Here is a 22,723-nt window from a genome sequence, read left to right as displayed (position 1 = left end):
TATGTTCTTAGTAATTTGTATCCTCTTTTAATCAATCATAAAATATTTAGTAAAATTTTCTTCAATTTTGTTGACTATATTGAAGAAACAATTTCTTTTTTTCTTTTTTAAAATTTTAAAAAAAATTTTAATGTTTTGAAACCATTTTGATTTACAAAGTCCTTTATAGTTGGGTTTCAGACATACAATGAATCAGATCCAATCCCACCACCAGTGTCCACCACCTCCCTCCACCAGTGGCCCCCAAGTACACCCCATGCCACCCCCTGACTCCCCAGCCTGACACTATAACAGGTCATTTTAAGTTTAAATTGTTAAAGTTTTGGTCTCTTGATTCCATTATTGTTGCCTTTGGCTTGGATATTTAGTTCTGTACTTTTTGTTTTTTTCGTTTTTTGTTTTTTTTGGGCCACACCTGGCTGTGCTCAGGGGTTACTCCTGGCTGTCTGCTCAGAAATAGCTCCTGGCAGGCACGGGGGACCATATGGGACACCGGGATTCGAACCAACCACCTTTGGTCCTGGATCGGCTGCTTGCAAGGCAAACGCTGCTGTGCTATCTCTCCGGGCCCTAGTTCTGTACTTTTTAACACTACCTATGCACCTGAGACTGCTTGACTCCTGGCCCCCATCCTTTCATATTTGTGTTTCTCCTCTTCCACAGTTTCTTTCCTTTTTCTTGCTATAATCTGGGGCCAAGGGTGTTCAAGGCAACACCCATTTAGACTATTGCATTGCTTCATGCAGTTATTCTAAATATCACATATAAGTGATATCATTCTTTTTTTTTTTTTTTTGGTTTTTGGGCCACACCCGGTGACGCTCAGGGGTTACTCCTGGCTATGCACTCAGAAGTCACTCCTGGCTTGGGGGACCATATGGGACGCCGGGGGATCGAACCGCGGTCCGTCCTACGCTAGCGCTTGCAAGGCAGACACCTTACCTCTAGCGCCACCGCCCGGCCCCGTGATATCATTCTTTATCCTTCTTTTTTTGGGGAGCTGGGTCACACTCAGCATCACTCAGGGGTTACTCCTGTCTCTGTGCTCAGAAATTGTTCCTGGCAGGCTCGGGGAACCATATGGGATGCCAGGATTTGAACCACCTTCTATCCTGGGTTGCCTGCATGCAAGGCAAATGCCCTACTGCTGTGCTATCTCTCTGCCCCTATTTATCCTTCTTCTGACTTAGTTCATTTAATATAATATTTTCCAGTTCCATCAGTATAGCTGCAAACTACATGACTGCATCATTCCTTACAGCTATGTAGTATTCCATTTTATATACCGTATTTTCTGGCGTATAAGACGACTTTTGAAATAAAAAAAAGTCAACCGAAAATCGGGGGTCGTCTATACGCAGAGTATATTCCGAAAAATGTTTCAATATGCTGCTAAACAAAAATTGTCTGAATATTGCCACAAAACAAATTTTCCAACTCGATCCTGCACCAATCACTGTAAGGCTGCTCAGACGGCCTCTTGATCCAAGTAGGCTTTTTATGCATGCAAATTAGACAATGTTCTGGACCTGAATCTACACTGTAAAAAGCCTGCTCAGATTGGCCAGAGTCAGAGAGGAAGTCTATTACAGTATAACCTTTGAATCTTTGCTTGTTGTGATTGGCTCACTGTGGTACATACAGTTGCAGCACAGGAACTTTCTGTCTGATACAGCGAGTATAGGCCTAAACCTATGTTTTAACTGCAAAATTAGGGGGTTGTCTTATATGCTCAGTCTTATATGCTGGCAAATACGGTATGTACCGTATTTGATTCACTCAGCTGTTGTTGGACATCTAGCTTGAGTCCAAGTCTCGGCTATTATACTGAATGCTGCAATTAATAGTCGTGTGCATACTTTCTTTTGGATGAAATTTTTCTATCCTGACGATAGATCCCCAAAAGAGGAATTGCTGGGTCATGTAGTACTTCAGTTTTGAGTTTATTGAGAACCTTCTATACTGTTTTCCATAGGGATTGGACCATGCGATATTCCCACCAGTAGTTCCTTTCTCACCACATCCCCACCAACAGAGATTGTTCTCAGGTTTGTTTGTTTGTTTGTTTGTTTGTTTGGATTTTGGGCCACACCTGGTGGTGTTCAGGGTTTACTCCTGCCTACATGCTCAGAAATCGCTCCTGGCTTGGGTGACCATATGGGATGCCATGGAATTGAACCACAGTCTGTCCTGGGTCAGCCGCATGCAAGGCAAATGCCCTACTGCAGTGCCATCACTCTGGCCCCTGTTCTCAGTATTTTCTATATGTGCCATTCTCACTGGTGTAAGATAATATCTTGTTGTTATCTTGATTTGGATTTTCCTAGTGATAAATGATGAGTTTTTTTTCATGTATCTATTAGCCATCTGTTGGTTATCTTTATAGACGTGTCTGTTCATTTCTTCTCCCCATTTTTGATGGAGTTTTAGGTTTTGTGGAGTTAACATTTGTGAGTACTTTATATATGCTAGGTATCAAACTTTTATATGATGTGTTGTGTGCAAAAATTTTCTTCCATTCAGTTAGCTGTCTTCTAATTTTAGACTGTGTTTCTTTTGCTATACAGAAACTTTTTAGTTTGATATAGTACTATTTATTCAGGTTTGATGCTATAGCTCTTGCCATTAGCATCTTATCATTGAAGACTTCTTTTTTGCGGGGAGGGCACACCCATTTAATGCTCGGGTTACTCCTGACTATGCGCTCAGAAATTGCCCCTGGCTTGGGGGACCATATGGGATGCCGGGGGATCGAACTGCAGCAATCCATCCTAAGCTAGCGCTTGTAAGACATATGCCTTACCTCTAGCGCCACCTCTCCAGCCCCATAACGACTTCTTTATGGTATAAGTTCTGCTTATTTTCTTCATTGAAATTTATCTATTTGGGCCTAATCTCAAGATCTTTAATCCACTTTGAATTTACTTTTGTGTAAGATGTGAGATATGGAGCAATCTTTAATCTCTTACATATGGTTATCCAATTGTTCCAACATCATTTGTTGAAGACACTGTCTTTATTTTATTTCAAATTTTTGGTTCCTTTGCCAAATATTAATTGACTATGTACTTGGGGGTTTGTCACTAGATATGCTCTCTCTCTCCTCTCTCTCTCTCTCTCTCTCTCTCTCTCTCTCTCTCTCTCTCTCTCTCTCTCTCCATTGAATCTATATAGTAGTCTAGGTAAGATGGTCATTGTGATGATAGTTGGTTTTTCCAATCCATAAACATGGAATGTTCTTCCATTTTCTTAGGTCTTTTATTTCTTTTTGAAGAGTTTTGAAGTTTTCATGGTATCAGTCTCTCACCTCTCTTGCTAAGTTTATTTCTAGTACTTGATAGTTTTGGACACCTTTAAATAGAATCTCTTTCTTCTCTTATAAAGCAGTGGTCCTCAAACTATGGCCCGTGGGCCACATATTGTATTTGTATCTGTTTTGTTTCTTCATTGTAAAATAAGATATATGTGCATAAGAATTCATTCATAAGTTTTGTTTTTACTATAGTCAGACCCTCCAATGGTCTGAGGGACAGTGAACTGGCCCCCTGTTTAAAAAGTTTGAGGACCCCTGGTATAAAGGAATTCAACTTTTGTGTATTGACTTTTTCTTTTTTTGGTTTTGGGTCACACCCAGCAGCACTCAGGGGTTACTCCTGGCTCTATGCTCAAAAATTGCTCCTGGCAGGCTTGGGGGACCACATCCTTGAACCACCATCCTTCTGCATGCAAGGCAAGTGCCCCACCTCCATGCCATCTCTCCGGCCCCTGTATATTGACTTTGTAGATGGTCACTTCACTATATTTGTTTTTTTTTTCTAGTATCTTTTTGTGGACTCTTTAGGGTCATATCATCATGTCATCAGCATATAGAGATAGTTCGACTTTCTCTTTTCTGATTTGTATTCCTTTGATTTCCTTTTCTTGTCTGATTTCTATTCCTAGGATTTCTAATACTTTGTTGAATAGGAGTGAAGATAGTGGACACCCTTGCATAGTGCCTAACCTTAGTGGAAATGCTTTCAGTTTTAGAATAAGAATAGGGGCCAGAACTCCAGGGCTATCCCTGGGCACTCACTCAGGGGGCCAGCGAGGTGGGTGCTGGGGAGGAGTTTAAAGGGGACCTCAGGCTTTCCTCAACACCCACCCTGCACAAGAGGGGTGGGTGTGGGGAAGTCGCTGGCAACTTTCCTTCCCACCAGTGTCCATTCTCAAACCACGCGGGGACGCTAGTATAGTATAGTATAGTTTAAGTATAAATAGTTTAATAGGATATATTAGGGTTTAATCTATGTTTACTATATACAGAATGTCTATGTTGTGTACTTTCCTTCCCCACGCCTGGCTCATCACCTTACAAGATCATTTTAGTCCTTTACTCCCTCACCTCTACCGCCTATTACCCTACATTTAACCCTTTTTTTACCCTCAGTTCTTGGCTCCTCATGAAACAGATCATTATCCCCACTCAAGCCAGCTGCCAACCAACTTCCAAAGTGAAAAAATAGACTTTTAGCCTGAGAAGATCTACTCTCAGAGGCCTCCTATCCTCCACCTTCCTTCATTGTGTTCCTGTGCTTGCTACCGTACTCGGTTTATGAGAAGTCCCCATTTAAAGACATTTCCTGATATGGGGCTGCAGGGAGTTATTTTGAAGACATCAGAAGGCCAAATCACAGACCAAAGTGGTGTCTGGGATCCAACACCCTCCTCCCAACTATTTCTAAAGATATAAAATGTATATCTCCTTTGTACATCTTAGATGTATTCCCTTAACAGCTATAACTCTTTTTGAATAGCCTTTTTGAATTTTGCCTGCTGTTTTTTTTCTTTGTTATCTGTTCAATAAGGAATTCTGGTAGAAGAGTCTCTCTGTTTAGAGTTCATGTTAGAACCAAGTCACGAGGATTGTTGGACTTGTTCTCTTGGACCCCAGATGCACCAATAGTACCTGTGGCATTGTTCCTCTTTTGCATAGGCATATTAAAATGGGAAAATATTACATATACAAACAAGTTCTTATCCAATAGAGATGGGAACACAAATTTCTTGATGCAGTTAGGACTTTTACCCTGAATATTGGCATAATGACTTGACTCAGGCCTTAGAAGAATGAATATAGACATACACTCCTCAACCATGGATACCATATATGGAAACAACCACAATTGTCTATAACATCACCAGGAAGCAAACCTCTACCAGAGAAGACCCTATCGCTGCCCTGGCATTGACTTATTCCAAAGAGTGTTCTCTTAACACCCAGATGACTTAGCAATAGCAACAACCTGCTTGCAGGGCTTGGCTCTCCACATCTAATGGTGAGGTGAAACTAAAGGATGCTCCACATCTCTTGACTTTGATGAAGGAAATACACAAAAACCAGAATCTTTAACTACAGGAACCTGACACCAACAACAGCTAATGTGCGGAAAAATTTCACTGGGACCACAGAGAATGACTCAGGGTTTGGACTACCTCGTATGCCTGAAGCCCAGAGTTGGTCTTATGCCAGAAAACTTCAGGGGTAAGGTCTCCTTGTATTTAGGCGAGGCTTTCTTTTTGCCATTTTCCCCATCTTTTTCTGGGCCTATACAAACAACAATTGCCACTCTCACACTGTTATTATTGTATTTTTTTAACTCTTATCCTTTAAAATAAAGAAAAAGAAGAGCTTACTAAACTTAATAAAAAAGTAACTGTAAAATACCTGTTTCGAATACAGGCAGAGGATGGGAAGAAGGGAGGGGGTGCATTGGTGGTGGGAATGTTGCACTGGAGAAGGGTATGTGCTCAGAAATCACCCCTAGATTGGGGGACCATAGGAGTGTGGGGGGATCAAACCACAGTTCATCCTAGGTTAGCACGTGTAAAGCAAATGCCTTACCGCCTGCCTGCACCACCACTCCGGCCGAATCATGTAGTGTTTATCCTTCCTTTTATTTGTTTTTTTTTTTTGTTTTTGTTTTGTTTTGTTTTGGGGGGCCACACCCGTTTGACAATCAGGGGTTCTCCTGGCTATGTGCTCAGAAATCGCCCCTGGCTTGGGGGGACCATATGGGACGCTGGGGGATCGAACCGCGGTCCTTCCTTGGCTAGCGCTTGCAAGGCAGACAGCTTACCTCTAGCGCCACCTTCCCAGCCCCTATCCTTCCTTTTATTGATGCATATGATATTGATTTGCATATATTGAACTATACTTGCATTCATGGGACGAAATCCACTTGGTCATGGTGTATAATATATATTATTATTATATTTATATATGCTATAATATATACATATATATGTATATATGTTGTTTGTTTGGACCACATTTGGCAGCATCCAGGGGTTACTCCTGACTCTGTACTCAAAAATTACTCCTGAATATGATCTCCTCAGGAGATCATATGGGATGCCAGGGATCAAACTCGGGTCTGTCCCGGGTTGGCAAGAATGCAAGGCAAATTCCCTACTGCTGTGCTATCACTCCGGCATCTGGTGTATAATATTTTTGATGTGTTGTTGGATTCTGTTTGCTAAGATTTTGTTAAGGATTTTCATTCATCAGTGAGATTAGTCTGTAGTTTTCTTTCGTGGTAGAATTTCTGTCAGCTTTGGGAATGAACATGATGTTAGCTTCATAGAAGGTATTAGGGAGGATTCCCATCTTTTTGATATTTTGGAAGAGACTAAAGATCAGTGATAGTAACTCTTCTCTGAATGTTTGATAAAACTCATCCATAAAACAATCTGGTCTTGTACTTTTATTCCTGGTGAGTTTCTTAACTACTGCTCTAATTTCCTTACTTGTGATTAGCCTGTTTAAGCTTTCTAGTTCCTTTTCATGCAGTATTGGGAGATTATATATTTCAGAAATCTGTCCATTTCTTCTAGGTTCTCTAGCTTAACAGAGTACAGTTATTCCTAATAAGCTATTGATGTCTTGGGTTTCTTGGAGATTCTGTTGTAATCCCTGAGCACTGCCAGGTGTGGGCCAACAACAAAAAAAATAAAAATAAATAATTAAATGCCTCTCATAGAGGCAGGGAGGTGGGAGGGAACAAGTAGATGGGGGAGAGATGGTGTTGGGAAGTGAACACTAAGATATTAGTGCTGAAACATTATATTCCTGAAATACAATCATGAATAACTTTGTAATGAACAGATAAATCTATGTTCATCTCCCATTTTTGGAAGGGGTTGGATTTTCTGAGCTATATTTCTGTTAGTGATATATATATATTGGGCATTAATCTTTTATCAGATGAGTTATGGACCAATAATTTTTCTCATTTTGTAAGTTCTTTGTATTTGGTCACTACTTTTTTTGGAAGAGCAGATGCTACTAATTTATTATTATTTTTGTTCATTTTGGGGTAAAACTTGTGGTGATGCTCAGAGGTTACTCCTGTCTCTGCACTCAGGAATGACTCCTGGCAGCATGCAGGACCATATAAGATGCTGGGGATAGAACCTGGGTTGGTCACATGCAAGGCAAGCACTCTGCCCACTGCACAATCTCTCCAGCTCCAATATTAATTATTTTTAAAATATACATATTTAAATTGAATCACCATGAGATACAAAGTTATTTATGAATGAGTTTCAGTCATACAATGTCTAACATCCATCCCTTTACAGTGCACATTTCCCATCACCAGTGTCCCCAGTTTCCTCCCTGCTCTTATTACTGCCTGTTTCTATGGCAGACACCCTCCTCCTCCTTCTTCTGTTTTCTTTGGTTTTTGGGTCACACCTGGCAATACTCAGGCTCAGAAATTGCCCCATGCAAGCTCAGGGACCATATGATCTTTTCCAGAGTGATCATTTCCAACTATCATTGTCATAATGATCTCTTCTCTGTCCTAACTACACTACACCCATCTTTATAGCAAGCTTTCTACCTGATCCTCATCTCTATTGTCTTGGGTATTATGTCTATCCTTCCAACTGACTCATTTCACTCATCATAATACTCTCCACAATCATTCATATATAAGCAAAATTTCATTATTTCATTTTTTCTATTTTTGTATAGTATTTCATTATGTATATATCACAGTTTCTTTATCCACTCATCTGCTCTTAGACATTTGGGTTGTTCCCAGACTCTGACTATAGTGAACAGTGCTGATATATAGAAATTCAGATGTCTTTTCTGCATTGTGCTTTTGGTTTCCTCAGGTACATACCCAGTAGTGGTATTTCTGGGTCATGTGGGAGCTCAGTTTTTTTAAGGATGCCTCCCCCCTTTTTCCCCAAAATGGTTGAACCAGTTTGAATTCCCAACAGCACTGAATGAGAGTCCCTCTTCTCTACATCATTGCCATCACTGGTTATTCTTGCTCTTTTGGAAATGTGCCAGACTCTGGTGTAAGATGATATCTCATTGTTGTTTTGATTTGTATTTCTCAAATGATTAATGATGTGGAGTCTTTTTTTTCATGTGTCTTTTGGTCATCTGTATTTCTTTTTTGAGGAAATGTCTGTTCATTTTTTCTCATTTTTGGATGGGTTAAATGTTTTTGTCTTGTTAAGCTCTACCAGTGTATTATATATTTTAGATGAATAATTTTTTCCAATTTGTGGGTATCCTATTTACCATTTCCTTTAAGATTGCAGAAGCTGGGGCCTGCGAGATGGCATGGAGGTAAGGTGTTTACCTTGCATACAGAAGGATGGTGGTTCAAATCCTGGCATTCCATATGGTCCCCCGAGCCTGCCAGGAGCTATTTCTGAGTGTAGAGCCAGGAATGATTTCTTAGTGTAGAGCCAGAACCCCTGAGTGCCGCTGGGTGTGACTCAAAAACAAAACAAAAAACAAACAAACAAAAAGATTGCAGAAGCTTTTTAGTTTAGTGTGGTCCCATATGCTTACCTCTGCTTCCATTTGCTTAGTCAGTGGTGTTTCATCTTTGAAGATGCCTTTAGCTTCAATCTCATGAATAGTTCTGCCTATGGTTTTTTTTGTTTGTTTGTTTTGTTTTGTTTTTGTTTTTTTGGGCCACACCCGGTAACGCTCAGGGGTTACACCTGACTATGCGCTCAGAAGTTGCTCCTGGCTTGGGGGACCATAAGGGACACTGGGGGATCAAACTGCGGTCTGTCCTAGGCTAGCGCTGGCAAAGAAGACACCTCACCTCTAGCGGCACCGCGCCGGCCCCGTTTTTTCTGTTTTTTTTTTTTTTGATGCAAATTTAATTTTATTAAACTTTACAATGAATGCTGTTGCATATCATTTTCCAGTGTGTGACAATTTATTGGCCAATGCCTTTTTCTATATGTGCCTTATGGTTTCAGGTCTAATATAAAGGTACTTAATCCATTTTTTTTTTTTTACTTTTGTGCATGGCATTAAAAAGAGGTCTGACTCCACCTGGGGAAATTCCGAACGCTGCCCTGTCACCAGCTTGCACCAGTTTTACCATGACATACTGACATGAGGAAACAGCAACCACTTGAGCTAGGAGAGGGCTGCCCTATCTCACCATCTAGCAATGTGATACAATTGGGAGACATGTCATCCTTTGCCCTAAGCAAAAACCAAAATTGCTATTTACAGAAGACTGACCTTGACAAACATGGACTGGACAGAACCTAGCAAGGGACCAATGAGGAAGTTCCTAGACTAGGCCTCAGCTTCGGATTCATACAAAACCCAAGATCTCTAATCCCAGAGGTCTGACCTGGACAACTGCAACTGAGCAGAACATCGGGAACCATGCTGAAAGACTATAACCTAGGCTCTGACCTAGGATCTGAGCAAAAACAAGCCCACTAATTACAGAAGACTGATTACAACAACAGTGATGGAACAGAAATCCTAGGACCATAAACAACAACAAAAAACTCTCTCCTAGCCTTCGCCTTATGACCTACGCAAATAGCAAGATCTTCAGCTACAGAGGCAGAATGTCATCGCCCACATCTGAGCGGAAAGTCTTTTGGAACCATAAAAAAGATGGTGGGGTATGTAAAAGAATGTGTATGGAGCCTGTAGTTGTTCCCATGTTGCAGTATGCTTCAAGGGCAGAGAAACCATGTTTCTCTTAGGCCAAGGGAATTCCCATTCTAATTTCCCCAATATTTACTGTGCCTAGAAACACAGTCTTTTTTTACGAAGTTGCTGGTCTGGTTTTTTTGTTTTTTGTTTTCTCTTTTTCGCTTTTTTTTTTTTTTTACTCCCTTATTGGTATTTTGTTTTGTTTTGTTTTTGTCTTGTCTCATTTTATTTTGTTTTGTTACTTTCTTCTTTTTTTTCTTCTTTCCCTTTTCTTCTTCCAAATGGATACTTACAGCACCCAGATGCACTCCTTCCATATCCTTTCTTATATCTCCAATAGAGCCACATTACTGGAATCACCTTGATCAGCATCATAATTGGAGGGAGAAAAATGGATGGTACGAAGACCAGACAGTCGTATGTTCATTTGGTGGAAATAAAAAATGATCAGACTTGAACACAAAATCCATAGTCAATGACAACAAAAATGATACCCAATCTACATCAAGCTGTACAAGGGGGGAACAGTTGCACTAGCATTACGGGGGGGGGGGGAGAGGGAGTGGGAGTGGGATGCATGCTGCGAACAGGGGTGGAGGGAGGATAACACTGGTGGTGGGAATGCCCCTCATTCATTATTACTATTTGCCTTAAATATTACTGTGAAAGATTTGTAATTCACTTTGCCCACAATAAAAAAAAAAGTAAATAAAAAAGAGATCTGAGTTCATTTTTTGGCATGTAATGACTAGTTATCCCTACACCACTTGTTGAAGAGGTTTTCCTTGAGCTTTTTTATATTTTTTGCTTCTTTATCAAAGGTTAATTGATCATATATATCTGAGGATGTGTGTCATGATATGAAAATCTATTCTATTGATCTGAAGGTCTATCTTTATTCCAAACTATGCTGTTTTAATTACTGCCACTTTACAGTACAGTTTAAAGTTGGGGAAAATTATGCCTCTCGTCTTCTTTTGCCCATTTATTGTTTTGAATTATACTTTGAGTATATTTATAGGGATTTCATTAAATTCCATTAAATGTACAATACTTTGAGTTTTGCCATTTTAATTATGTTATCTTCCCATTTACATAAGTAGGGGATATGTTTCCATTTTCTTGTGTTCTCTTTTATTTCTTGAATTAGTGCTTTGTAGTTATGTTTCTATCAGTCTTTCACCTCTTTCGTTGATTCTGAGGTACTTGATTTTTTTGAGGCACAATTGTGAATGGGATTTTTAAAAAATGTTTCTTTTTTATTTGTATATTAAAAAGCCATAAATTTTGCATATTGCTTTCATAACCTGTTGCTTTACTATAAGAATCTATTTTTTCTAGAAGCTATTTGTAGAGTCTTTAGGATTTTCTAAATATAATATCATATCATCTAGAATTAGTGAGAGCTTGACTTCTTCCTTTCCCATCAGGATGTTTTTTATGTCTTTTTCTTGTCAGAATGGCAAGTCCTATATTGAAAAAAAGTGGAGAGAGTGGGCAAACTTATGTTGTGCCAAATCTTAGAGGAAAGGCTTTTAGTTTTTCCCTATTGAGTATAAAATTTGCTGTAGGCTTGTTCAAGGTGGCTTTTCCTATAATGAGAAAGGTTCCTTATATTTTCATTTTGCTGAGTTTTTGTTTGTTTGTTTGTTTGTTTGTTTTGGTGTCACACCAGGTGGTGCTCAGGGATTACTCCTGGCTCTGTGCTCAGAAGTTGCTCCTGGCTGGCTCGGGGAACAATATGGGACGCCAGATTCGAACCACCATCTGCCCTGAATCAGCTGTGTGCAAGGCAAATGCCCTACTGCTGTGCTACCTCTCCGACCCTGCTGAGAATGTTTTTAAATAATTAATGAATGAGTTCTGGATCTTGTCAAATTATTTTTCTGCATCTATTGATATGATCATATGATTTTTATTTCTCTTTTATTGATATAGTGTATTATGTTTATAAACTTGTTTATATTAAACTTTCCTTGCATCAATACGATGAATCCTACTTGGTCATGATAAATGATCTTTTTGATGAATTGTAAGGTTATACTTGCTAGTATTTTGTTGAAGGTCTTTGTATATGTGTTCATCAAGGATATAGGCCATGGGGCCAGAGAGATAGCACAGTGGTAGGGCATTTGCCTTGCAAGCAACCGATCCAGGATGGAGGGTGGTTCAAATCCCAGCATCCCATATGGTCCCTGTGCCTGCCAGGAGCAATTTCTGAGTGCAGAGCCAGGAGTAACCCCTGAACACTGCTGAGTGTGACCCAAAAAACAAAAATAAAAAGGATATAGGCCTATAATTTTCTTTGATATGGTTGTTCTGTCTGCTTTTGGTATCAGGGTAATGTTAGCTTCATAGAAACAGGGAGTTTCTTGTCACAGACTGATTAGACCTGACACTAAGGAATATTCTAGGGTCCCTTGAAGGTGGGTGCACAGAATGGCTATGGGAGGTAGTGGCCATAGACTCAAGTTGAGTTCAAGCTCTGTTACATTTATTCAAAGCAAAAGGTGGAATATTTATACTCAATTTCTGGACAAGTCATAATTTTCAGACAAAGCTTATTTACCAAAAAGGCACAGGAGCAAATTGTTCAAGGCATATAATTAATTGTTCAAGAGCAGTTTTGCTTCTGAAGCCGCTTTTTGCTAATTTGAGGTACTTAACCAGCTAGGTCATTTTCCCAGTGACTAATATTGTTTTGGTTCTAGTTTATGCATTTTGAACTGGGGCCTGAAATGTTTTTTGTTGTTTTTTGTTTGTTTGTTTGTTTTTGGGCCACACCCAGCGTTGCTCAGGGGTTACTCCTGGCTGTCTGCTCAGAAATAGCGCCTGGCAGCACGGGGAACCATATGGGACACCGGGATTCGAACCAACCACCTTTGGTCCTGGATCGGCTGCTTGCAAGGCAAACGCCACTGTGCTATCTCTCCGGGCCCAGGGGGGCCTGAAATGTTAATCCTTGATATGAATGCTCATAGGCTAACAGCAAAGCTAGATCTGAGAGCGAGCAATTATTCTCTAAGACTAAATAGAAAATACTTCAATCTACAAAAATGTTCCTCATATGGTATGTTTATATATATGAGTAATCTTTAAAATGAAGTTATGTCGGGCCCGGAGAGATAGCACAGTGGCATTTGCCTTGCAAGCAGCCGATCCAGGACCTAAGGTGGTTGGTTCGAATCCCGGTGTCCCATATGGTCTCCCGTGCCTGCCAGGAGCTATTTCTGAGCAGACAGCCAGGAGTAACCCCTGAGCACCGCCGGGTATGGCCCAAAAACTAAAAAAAAAAAGAAAAAAAATGAAGTTATGACTCAGTTAATTTTTTTGTTTGTTTTTGGGTCACACCGGCAATACTCGGGGGTTACTCCTGGCTCCACGCTCAGAAATCCTGGCATCCCATATGGTCCCCCGAGCCTGCCAGAATTCGAACTTGACCTTCTGCAAGAAAGGCAAATGCCTTACCTCCCTGCTGTCTCTCCGGCCCCAATTTTTTGGGGTTTTTTTTTTGGGTCACACTCAGTGACACTCGGGGGTTACTCCTAGCTCTGTACTCAAAAACCGCTCCTGGCAGGCTAGGGATTCATTCGGGATGCCAGGATTCAAACCACCATCCATCCTGAATTGGCTGCAAGCAAGGCAAATGCTCTACTGCTGTGCTATCTCTATGGCCCTTGTCTTGATTAACTTTTTTATGCTATATCACCCTTTTTCATGAATGCCTCATGGACAGGCATTTTTTTCAGGGTCCTAATATCTGTGAGTAGAGATTATTTTCCAAGGTTCCTTTTTTGTTGTTGTTGTTTTTGTTTTAGGGTCACACCCGGAGCACTCAGGAGGTTACTCCTGGCTCTACGACGCTTAGAAATTGCTCCTGGCAGGCACGGGGGACCATATGTGATGCCAAGATTCAAACCAACATCCTTCTGCATGCAAGGCAAAAGCCCTACCTCCATGCTATCTTTCTGGCCCTCCATGCTTCCTTTTTAACAAGTGCTACTTTTTCAAACACCCTCTCTGCGGAACAGGCTGCTTTGAAAAAGTTCCTGCAATAATAGACAGCTTTGAAAAGACCCTCCCTCAGGAGTTAGAGCCTTTTCAAATTTGGAGCCTTCCTAGGTCTCAGGGTCTGTTTACACAGGGGATGATATAGCAGTTTCTCTCCATGCAGTTCTCTTTTCATGCAGTTTCATGGAAGAGCTTGAAAAGGATTGGCAATAAATCCTCTTTAAAGGTTTGAAAGAATTCACTAATGAATCCATCTGGCCTGAGCTTTTGTTTTTGACCATTTCAATTACCTTAAATAATGATTGATATGTCTGCTCAGATATTCCAAATTATATCAATTTAACCTTTGGAGATTATAAGAATCCAAAAACTGTCTATTTCTTTTAGGTTCTTTTGTGGCACAAAGATTCTCAAAGTAATTGCTGATTAATTACCCTTTGAATTTCTGTAGTATCTGTTGTAGCATCCCCTTTTATTTCTGATTCAGTTTATTAGGGTTTTCTCACTCTCTTTCTTTGTGAATCTTGCTATTAGTTTATTTTTCTTGTTTATTTCTTTTTCAGAAAACAAACTCTTGCTTTAATTGATCTTTTGGATTGTTCTTTTGTATTTCTGGTTCATTAATTTCTGCTCTATGTTTTATTATTTCCCTTTTTCTGCCTGCTTTCAGCTTATTTTGTTGGTCATTTTTCAATTTCTTAAACTGTGCCCTTAAGTTATTTAGGTAGGCCCTTCTTTCCTGATGAATGTTTGCAAAGCTATAAAATTTCATCTTTATGGGCCCGGAGAGATAGCACAGCGGCGTTTGCCTTGCAAGCAGCTGATCCAGGACCTAAGGTGGTTGGTTCGAATCCCGGTGTCCCATATGGTCCCCCGTGCCTGCCAGGAGCTATTTCTGAGCAGACAGCCAGGAGTAACCCCTGAGCACCGCCCGGTGTGACCCAAAAACCAAAAAGAAAAAAAAAATTTCATCTTTATACCACTTTTGCTGTATCCCATGAATTCTGATCATTCGTGTCCTCATGTTCATTTGTTTTTAGGAATCTTTTGATTTCCTCTGTGACCCACTGGTTATTCAGTAGTGAGCTGTTTAATTTCCAGGTGCTATAGTTCTTTCTCCTGTACTAGCTATAACACAGTGGGTAGTGCTTTTGCCTTGCATGTGGCCAGCCCAGGTTCAATCCCCAGCATCCCATATGGTCCCCGGTAGATAATTTTTCACACCTCAATCCCAAAGGGAAAGGGGAAGTGTATCTGGAACCTTGAAACCTGAATTGAGAGTCTGGCTAGGTGAATTATTTTTGGTGAGACATTCATTTCACTGAGTTGTTTTCTTTTTCTCACTGTATCCTACCACTGCCTTCAGGTCTGGAGGGTTAATTTTGATAAATCTGTAAATCTTAAGGATGCTCCTTTGCATGTAATTTCCTTTATTGATTTTGCTGCTCTTAGTAGTCTATTTATAACTGTGATTTTCATCATTGTAATTAGTATGTATCTACCAGTGTTTTATTTTGGTCTCTTTTAACTGATATTTTGGGCATCCAAGATGTGCGTGCATGCACTCTTTAGCCTGGGTACTTCTCTTTAATTGTGTCATTCACTGTTGCTTCTTTCTAGAGGTTTTCTTCCTAGCTTTGGGATCCTGAATGATTCATATGTTGTTTCTGTTGAATTTATCCCAAAAGTTTTGTTGTTACCTGTTTGTTTTTTGAGGACTTTTTCATCTTCTGCTCATTTATTCTGAGAATTTTTTTCTATCTTCTGTTGTTGTCTGGAGGTTTTCTGCACTTCATTTTATTTATTTTTTATTTTTTCCTTGTTTTTTTTTAATTTTTAATTTTTAAAAATTTTTTTATTTTTTATTTTTTATTTTTTTTTGGTTTTTGGGTCACACCTGGCAGTGCTCAGGGGTTTTTCCTGGCTCTGAGCTCAGAAATCGCTCCTGGCAGGCACGGGGGACCATATGGGACGCCGGGATTCGAACTGATGACCTTCTGCATGAAAGGTAAACGCCTTACCTCCATGCTATCTCTCCAACCCCTTAATTTTTTATTTAAACAACTTTATTACATACATGATTGTGTTTGGGTTTCAGTCATTTAAAGAACACCACCCATCACCAGTGCAACATTCCCATCACCAATGTCCCAAATCTCCCTCCTCCCCACCCAACCCCCGCCTGTACTCTAGACAGGCTTTCTATTTCCCTCGTACATTCTCATTATTAGAATAGTTCAAAACATAGTTATTTCTCTAACTAAACTCATCCCTGTTTGTGGTGAGCTTCGTGAGGTGAGCTGTAACTTCCAGCTCTTTTCTCTTTTGTGTCTGAAAGTTATTATTGCAAGAATGTCTTTCATTTTTCTTAAAACCCATAGATGAATGAGACCATTCTGCGTCTTTCTCTCTTTTCTGACTTATTTCACTCAGCATAATAGATTCCATGTACATCCATGTATAGGAAAATTTCATGACTTCATCTCTCCTGACAGCTGCATAATATTCCATTGTGTATATGTAGCACAGTTTCTTTAGCCATTCATCTGTTGAAGGGTATCTGGGTTGTTTCCAGAGTCTTGCTATGGTAAATAGTGCTGCAATGAATATAGGTGTAAGGAAGGGATTTTTGATTTGTATTTTTTGTGTTCCTAGGGTATATTCCTAGGAGTGGTATAGCTGGGTCATATGGGATCTCGATTTCCAGTTTTTGGAGGAATCTCCATATTGCTTTCCATAAAGGTTGAACTAGACGGCATTCCCACTAGCAGTGGATAAGAGTTCCTTTCTCTCCACATCCCCGCCAACACTGCTTGTTCTCATTCTTTGTGATGTGTGTCAATCTCTGGGGTGTGAGATGGTACCTCATAGTTGTTTTGATTTGCATCTCCCTGATGATTAGTGATGTGGAGCATTTTTTCATGTGTCTTTTGGGCATTTGTATTTCTTCTTTGTCAAAGTGTCTGTCCATTTCTTCTCCCCATTTTTTGATGGGATTAGATGTCTTTTTCTTGTAAATGTCTGTCAGTGCCTTGTATATTTTGGAGATTAGCCCCTTGTCTGATGGGTATTGGGTGAATAGTTTCTCCCACTCAGTGGGGGACTGCACTTCATTTTCAAACTCATTAATTCTGTTCTCAGCAGCTGTTAATCTGCTGGTGAGACTTTCCAATGAATTTTTCATTTCACTTACCAAGTTACTCAGTTATGACATATCTGTAATTTTATTTTTCATTTCTGCTCTGTGTTTTATTGGCAGCATGTTCCATTGTTTCTTTGAGCTTGTTGAATGTCTTAAGCATTTCTACTCTAAACTTGCAGAGAGGTTATATAGGGGATTAGTACTGAATGAGTCTGCAGGATTGCAGTCTTTATCCACAGGTATGGTGGGTTATTTTTAGCTGCTTTACAACATGGTTCCTTTTGTAATCTCAAGGTACTTTTTTTTTTTCTTTTTTGGCGGGGGCCACACCCGGTGATGCTCAGGGGTTCCTCCTGGCTATGTGCTCAGAAATCGCTCCTGGCTTGGGGGACCATATGGGGTACCAGGGGATATAATTGTGGTCTGTCATATGTTAGCGCGTGCGAGGCAAATGCCCTACCGCTGTGCCAATGCTCTGCCCCCTCAAGGTATTTTTTTTTTTTTATGTTACTGTCCGTCTTCCCTGTGTCAGGGAGGCCTCGGGAGTTTATGTGGGTGAGAGATTATATTGTTGTCACATAAGCTTTGTTCTGCTTGGGGCATTGCTTCTATCTTCTTGGACAAGCAGAAGTTCATTCATTCGAAGAGATCCAGGCTTCCATGCAACCTCCGTACACTGTTAGTCAGATTTGGGGGATCTGCACTTTCCTGAGTGCAGATCTATTTTCAAAATTTCAATAGCACTACTTTTATTCATTCAAGTTAAGTCACCCGAAACAATATCTGTTGCACTTAAATGATCATTAATATAAATGGTTGAACAAGTTCATTTCAATGGACATTCAATAACCCACATAGTTAAGTCACTTCAATGTATTCTTAGGACAACTACCAATCAAAAAGGTACTTTATATTGTAAACTTAACCCATTATTACTTCCATTTTTTTAAGCTATTGAGTGTACAAGGTGAAGGAAAAATTGAGTTAGATGGAGGTGTTGCACCTGAAAAATAAATTTAACTTTATATACAAATCTCAAAACTGCTAGGTCTGAAGTGCATCTCTGCATTCAGGGCTGCCTGTATCAAGTACAGTATACTAAAGCTACAATATTCAAACATCATTTTAATTCTGCATAAATCAGGTCAATTAATATGTCAACTTATAATAGCTCCTGGATTGGGGTACCATCTGGGTCACCGGGGGATCAAGGCACGGTCTGTCTTAGGTTAGAGTATGCAAGGCAAGCACCCTACAGCTTGTGCTACCACTCCAGCCCCTAGACTGCACTTTTAATTAAACATACAAAATGTTCATTCTTTTGAACTTGACACAATCATTTGATGTCAAATAAGCAAATCCTAATAGTATATACAAAAAAAGCCCAGCTTTGATTTTTACAAAAGATTATTACATATATACTGATTCACAGGCAAGCTAACTCATTGGTCTTGCAACTTAATTTTTTTGTTTTGTTTTGGGGTCATACCCAGTGATGCTCAGAGGTTACTCCTTGCTATGCACTCAGAAAAATATTTTTGGCAGGCTCAGGGGTCCATATGGGGTGCTAGTTATTGAAGCTGGGTCAGCCACGTGTAAAGCAAATACCCTACCTGCTGTGCTAGACCCCAGTTTATGAAACTTTTTTGAAGAAAAATAAGTTGATTACTAGCAGAGTTATTAGTTGTTCATGCATCCGTCGACAACTTGCATCACTTATTCAGTGCTATAGTAAACAGTATATTTGGAAGATAAATTAACTAATAGCTCCAAGCCTCATAACAATTTAAATAAAAATTACAAAATGTTTGAGACTCTATTTTAGAATAAAAAGGGTGTATACCTTCCATTTTCATTCTCTTAAAACAAGTATTGGTCATTCCTTTCTTGACATGCATAATTTCTGTTCTGCTGAAGCTATATATTCAATACCAATTATCCAGTCATATCAGTTATGAGTATAAAGTATATCACACAGTTTCAAATCTTTAACAGTAAAAGGCTTCTACAGAGGGGGCAGAGAGATAGCATGGAGATAGGGCATTTGCCTTGCATGCAGAAGGACGGTGGTTCAAATCCCAGCATCCCATATAGTCCCCTGAGCCTGCCAGGAGCGATTTCTGAGCATAGAGCCAGGAGTAACTCCTGAGAACTGCTGGGTGTGACCCAAAAACAAAAACAAAAACAAAACAAAAAAAGGATTTTACAGGATGGATCCTGTTAAAACAATACTATTTCCTTGCATGTGAACAATGAACCCCCATCTGTGTTCCTGTCAAATGGCTCTTCAGCATGTTAGAGCCATGAGGAATGGTATTGTCTCAGAATAAAGTTAGAGTGAAGATATCGGCCACATAATACACATGATCTATTTAAAAAAAAAATCCGGGGCTGGAGAGATAGCATGGAGGTAAGGTGTTTGCCTTTCATGCAGGAGGTCATCGGTTTGAATCCTGGCGTCCCATATAGTCCCCCGTGCCTGCCAGGAGCAATTTCTGAGCCTGGAGCCAGGAATAACCCCTGAGCACTGCCGGTGTGACCCAAAAAAAAAAAAAAGAAAAAAAAAGAAAAAAAAATTCGAATCTGGGCAACTGTTCTCTTGTAACTACTGTACAGTTTCTAAAAACAATTACTGTCCAAAGCTGGAAGAACTTGAGTTTTCTCAGATGAGCATGTGCATGAATGAAGGGAGCTAAACAAATATTAAAAAAAAAAAAAGATGAGGTCTGATAAAATAGCCAGGTAAGAAAACTAAAAAAGGAACAGTAATTTAAAGTTTATTGAAGGTATAATGTAGGTTATTTTGACTTTAAGATACATCACATGGCATACTTCTGAGTCCATTCCTGAGATATTTTGCAGTACTTATCTCTGTCTGTTTTACAGATCTGTGCATGGTCATCTGAATTTGGATCACATAGCAATGAACAAATGTATAAAAGAACTTTAAAAATAAAGCAGGAAAAATACAAAAAAATAGAAAAAATAAAGCAAGAGACCACTGTGATCTTAGAATATTGAGACAAAGATTGACATTATTGTTAATATTTGAAAGATAAATTCTTGTTGTAAATATAACCTTTTATATTTACAAAATATATTTTATATTTCTTTTTTTTTTTGTGTGTGTGTGTGTGTGTGTGGTATTTGGGTCACACCCGGCAGTGCTCAGGGGTTATTCCTGGCTCCAGGCTCAGAAATTGCTCCTGGCAGGCACGGGGGACCATATGGGACGCCTGGATTTGAACCGATGACCTCCTGCATGAAAGGCAAACGGCTTACCTCCATGCTATCTCTCCGGCCCCTATTTTATATTTCTAAGGTGGCTTGAAGGGGTAGTTTGTAGGAAAATAAATTTTCAAAAAGAATACATCGCCTTGATATGAACTGTCATTAGCTCCTATAATTGTGGTTTGCCAACAAAACAGGTGGGCCTGCAGAGCACTGCTGAAGATTCACTGGCCAAATTACTAAATTCCTTATTGATCCTTTTTATTTCATTGTTTTTATTTGTTTTGTTTTGTTTTTGGGCCACACCTGGTGACACTCAGGGGTTACTCCTAGCTATGCACTCAGAAATAGCTCCTGGGTTGGGGGACCATATGGTACGCTGGGGGATCGAACTGCAGTCTGTCCTCGGTTAGCCACATGCAAAGCAAATGCCCTACCACTTGCGCCACTACTCTGGCTCCTTATTGATCCATTTTAAAGCCATAGTTTTCTGTGCTTCTTGTCCTATGCTCTGCCAGTGTGCACTCCAGGGCTGCTGGACTCTGATTCTCCAAACAGATAAGGGAGGGAGGGTGGTCTCAGCCACACAGGAACAGAAGCTGGTTGCCTGCACATGCAGCCTCCTCCACCTCCTTCCACACAGCTGCAGCTCTGGCCCACAGGGCCCATGTAATCACTGTTCCAACACAAGACCGTCTTACTCTATTTTGATGTGATTTTTGGCATGGTGTTAGAAAGGAGTCTGAGTTTATTTTTATTTTTCACATGGCCAGCTGGTTTTTCTGACACCTTTTGTTGAAGAGGCTTTCCATGTACAACTTCATGTGTACTATCTGTACTATTGCTTCAGCCCCTGATTACCATTTTTTATTTCCTTGATCATGATTGTTTTGTTCAGGTATTCCATATCAACCTTGGGATATAGCAGTCCAAAAATATATTCATTTCTTCTAGGCTCTTTCATTTCACAAAATAAGGATTTTCTTTCTTTTTTTTTTGTTTTGTTTTTGTTTTTGGGCCACACCCGGTGATGCTCAGGGGTTACTCCTGGCTATGCGCTCAGAAGTCGCTCCTGGGTTGGGGGACCATATGGGATACCGGGGGATCGAACCGCGGCCCATCCAAGGCTAGTGCAGGCAAGGCAGGCACCTTACCTCTAGTGCCACTGCCCGGCCCCGAAATAAGGATTTTCAATGTAAAATTGAAATGATGATGATCCTGTGAATTTTCTGCCATGCTTGGAAATGTCAGGAGTTATTCCTAGCTCTGCACTCAGGAATTACTCATGGTGGTACTTGGGACCGTGTAGGAGGCCAGAGAACAAATCTAGGTCAGATGTATGCAAGGCAAATGACCTACCCATTGCATTATCTTTCTAGCTCCATTGTTTAAAATATTTTATTTAAGAACCGTGGTTACAAAACTTTTCTTGATTGAGTTTCAATCAAACAATGAACACCTTCCTTTAACAATGCATGTTTCCTGTTACCAGTATCCCTAATTTTTTCTTCCACTCTCCTACTGCCTGCCTCTGGGCATACATTTCCTCCCTCTCTCTCTCTCTCTCTCTCTCTCTCTCTCTCTCTCTCTCTCTCTCTCTCTCTCTCTCTCTCTCTCTCTCTCTCTCCCCCTTTATTTATTTTTATAACACTATGGTTTGCACTATTGTTAATTGATATGCCATGTATATCACTTTATTCCCTTACAGCACCCCGTTTTTGTCCAGTGATAAGTTCCAACTATCATTGTCATAGTGGACCCTTCTCTACCCTAACTGCAATTCCAGCTCTTTGTCGCAAGCTTCCTGCCATGGACTGGTCCTCTGGTCTTCTTGGCCCTCATCTCTATTGTCTCTGAATGTCATTACCATACTATCTTTATTTTCTTATATGCCACAAATAAGTGAGATTATTCTATGTCTATCCCTCTCCTTTTGACACATTCACTCATCAAAGTCATATTCATATCCATTCATGTATAAGCAAATTTCATGATTTCATTTTTCCTAACAGCTGCATAGTGGAGATGTACCTTTTTTTGGTCTTGATTTTGGATTTGAGTCACCCCCAGTGATGTTCAGGGGTTACTTCTTACTCCTCACTCATTAACTACTCCTGGCTGGCTCAGAGGAACAAATAGGCTTCTAGGTATTGAACTCAGGTTAGCCGCATTCAGTACAAATGCCCTACCTACTATACTATTACTCTGATCCTTTGATGTCTATAGTATCTGTTGTGATCTCTCCACTTTCATTTCTATTTTGATTTGTTAGGATTCTCTCTCTTTGTGAGTCTTGCTAGTGATTTGTCAATTTTATTGATTTTTTTCAAAGAACCAGCTCTTGGTTTCATTAA

The 22,723-nt window shown here is 40.0% G+C and overlaps 1 pseudogene; it reads right to left on the bottom strand.

Moving 5' to 3' along the window:
• Positions 1–19,957: 19,957 nt before the first annotated feature.
• On the bottom strand, positions 19,958–20,631 carry LOC126022114 (ubiquitin-conjugating enzyme E2 D3-like; annotated as a pseudogene).
• Between the last annotated feature and the right edge of the window lie 2,092 nt (positions 20,632–22,723).

The sequence above is a fragment of the Suncus etruscus genome, chromosome 11 (assembly GCF_024139225.1).
Source record: "Suncus etruscus isolate mSunEtr1 chromosome 11, mSunEtr1.pri.cur, whole genome shotgun sequence".
Taxonomy (NCBI): Eukaryota; Metazoa; Chordata; class Mammalia; order Eulipotyphla; family Soricidae; genus Suncus; species Suncus etruscus.
This window is presented reverse-complemented; position numbering and strand designations above follow the sequence as displayed.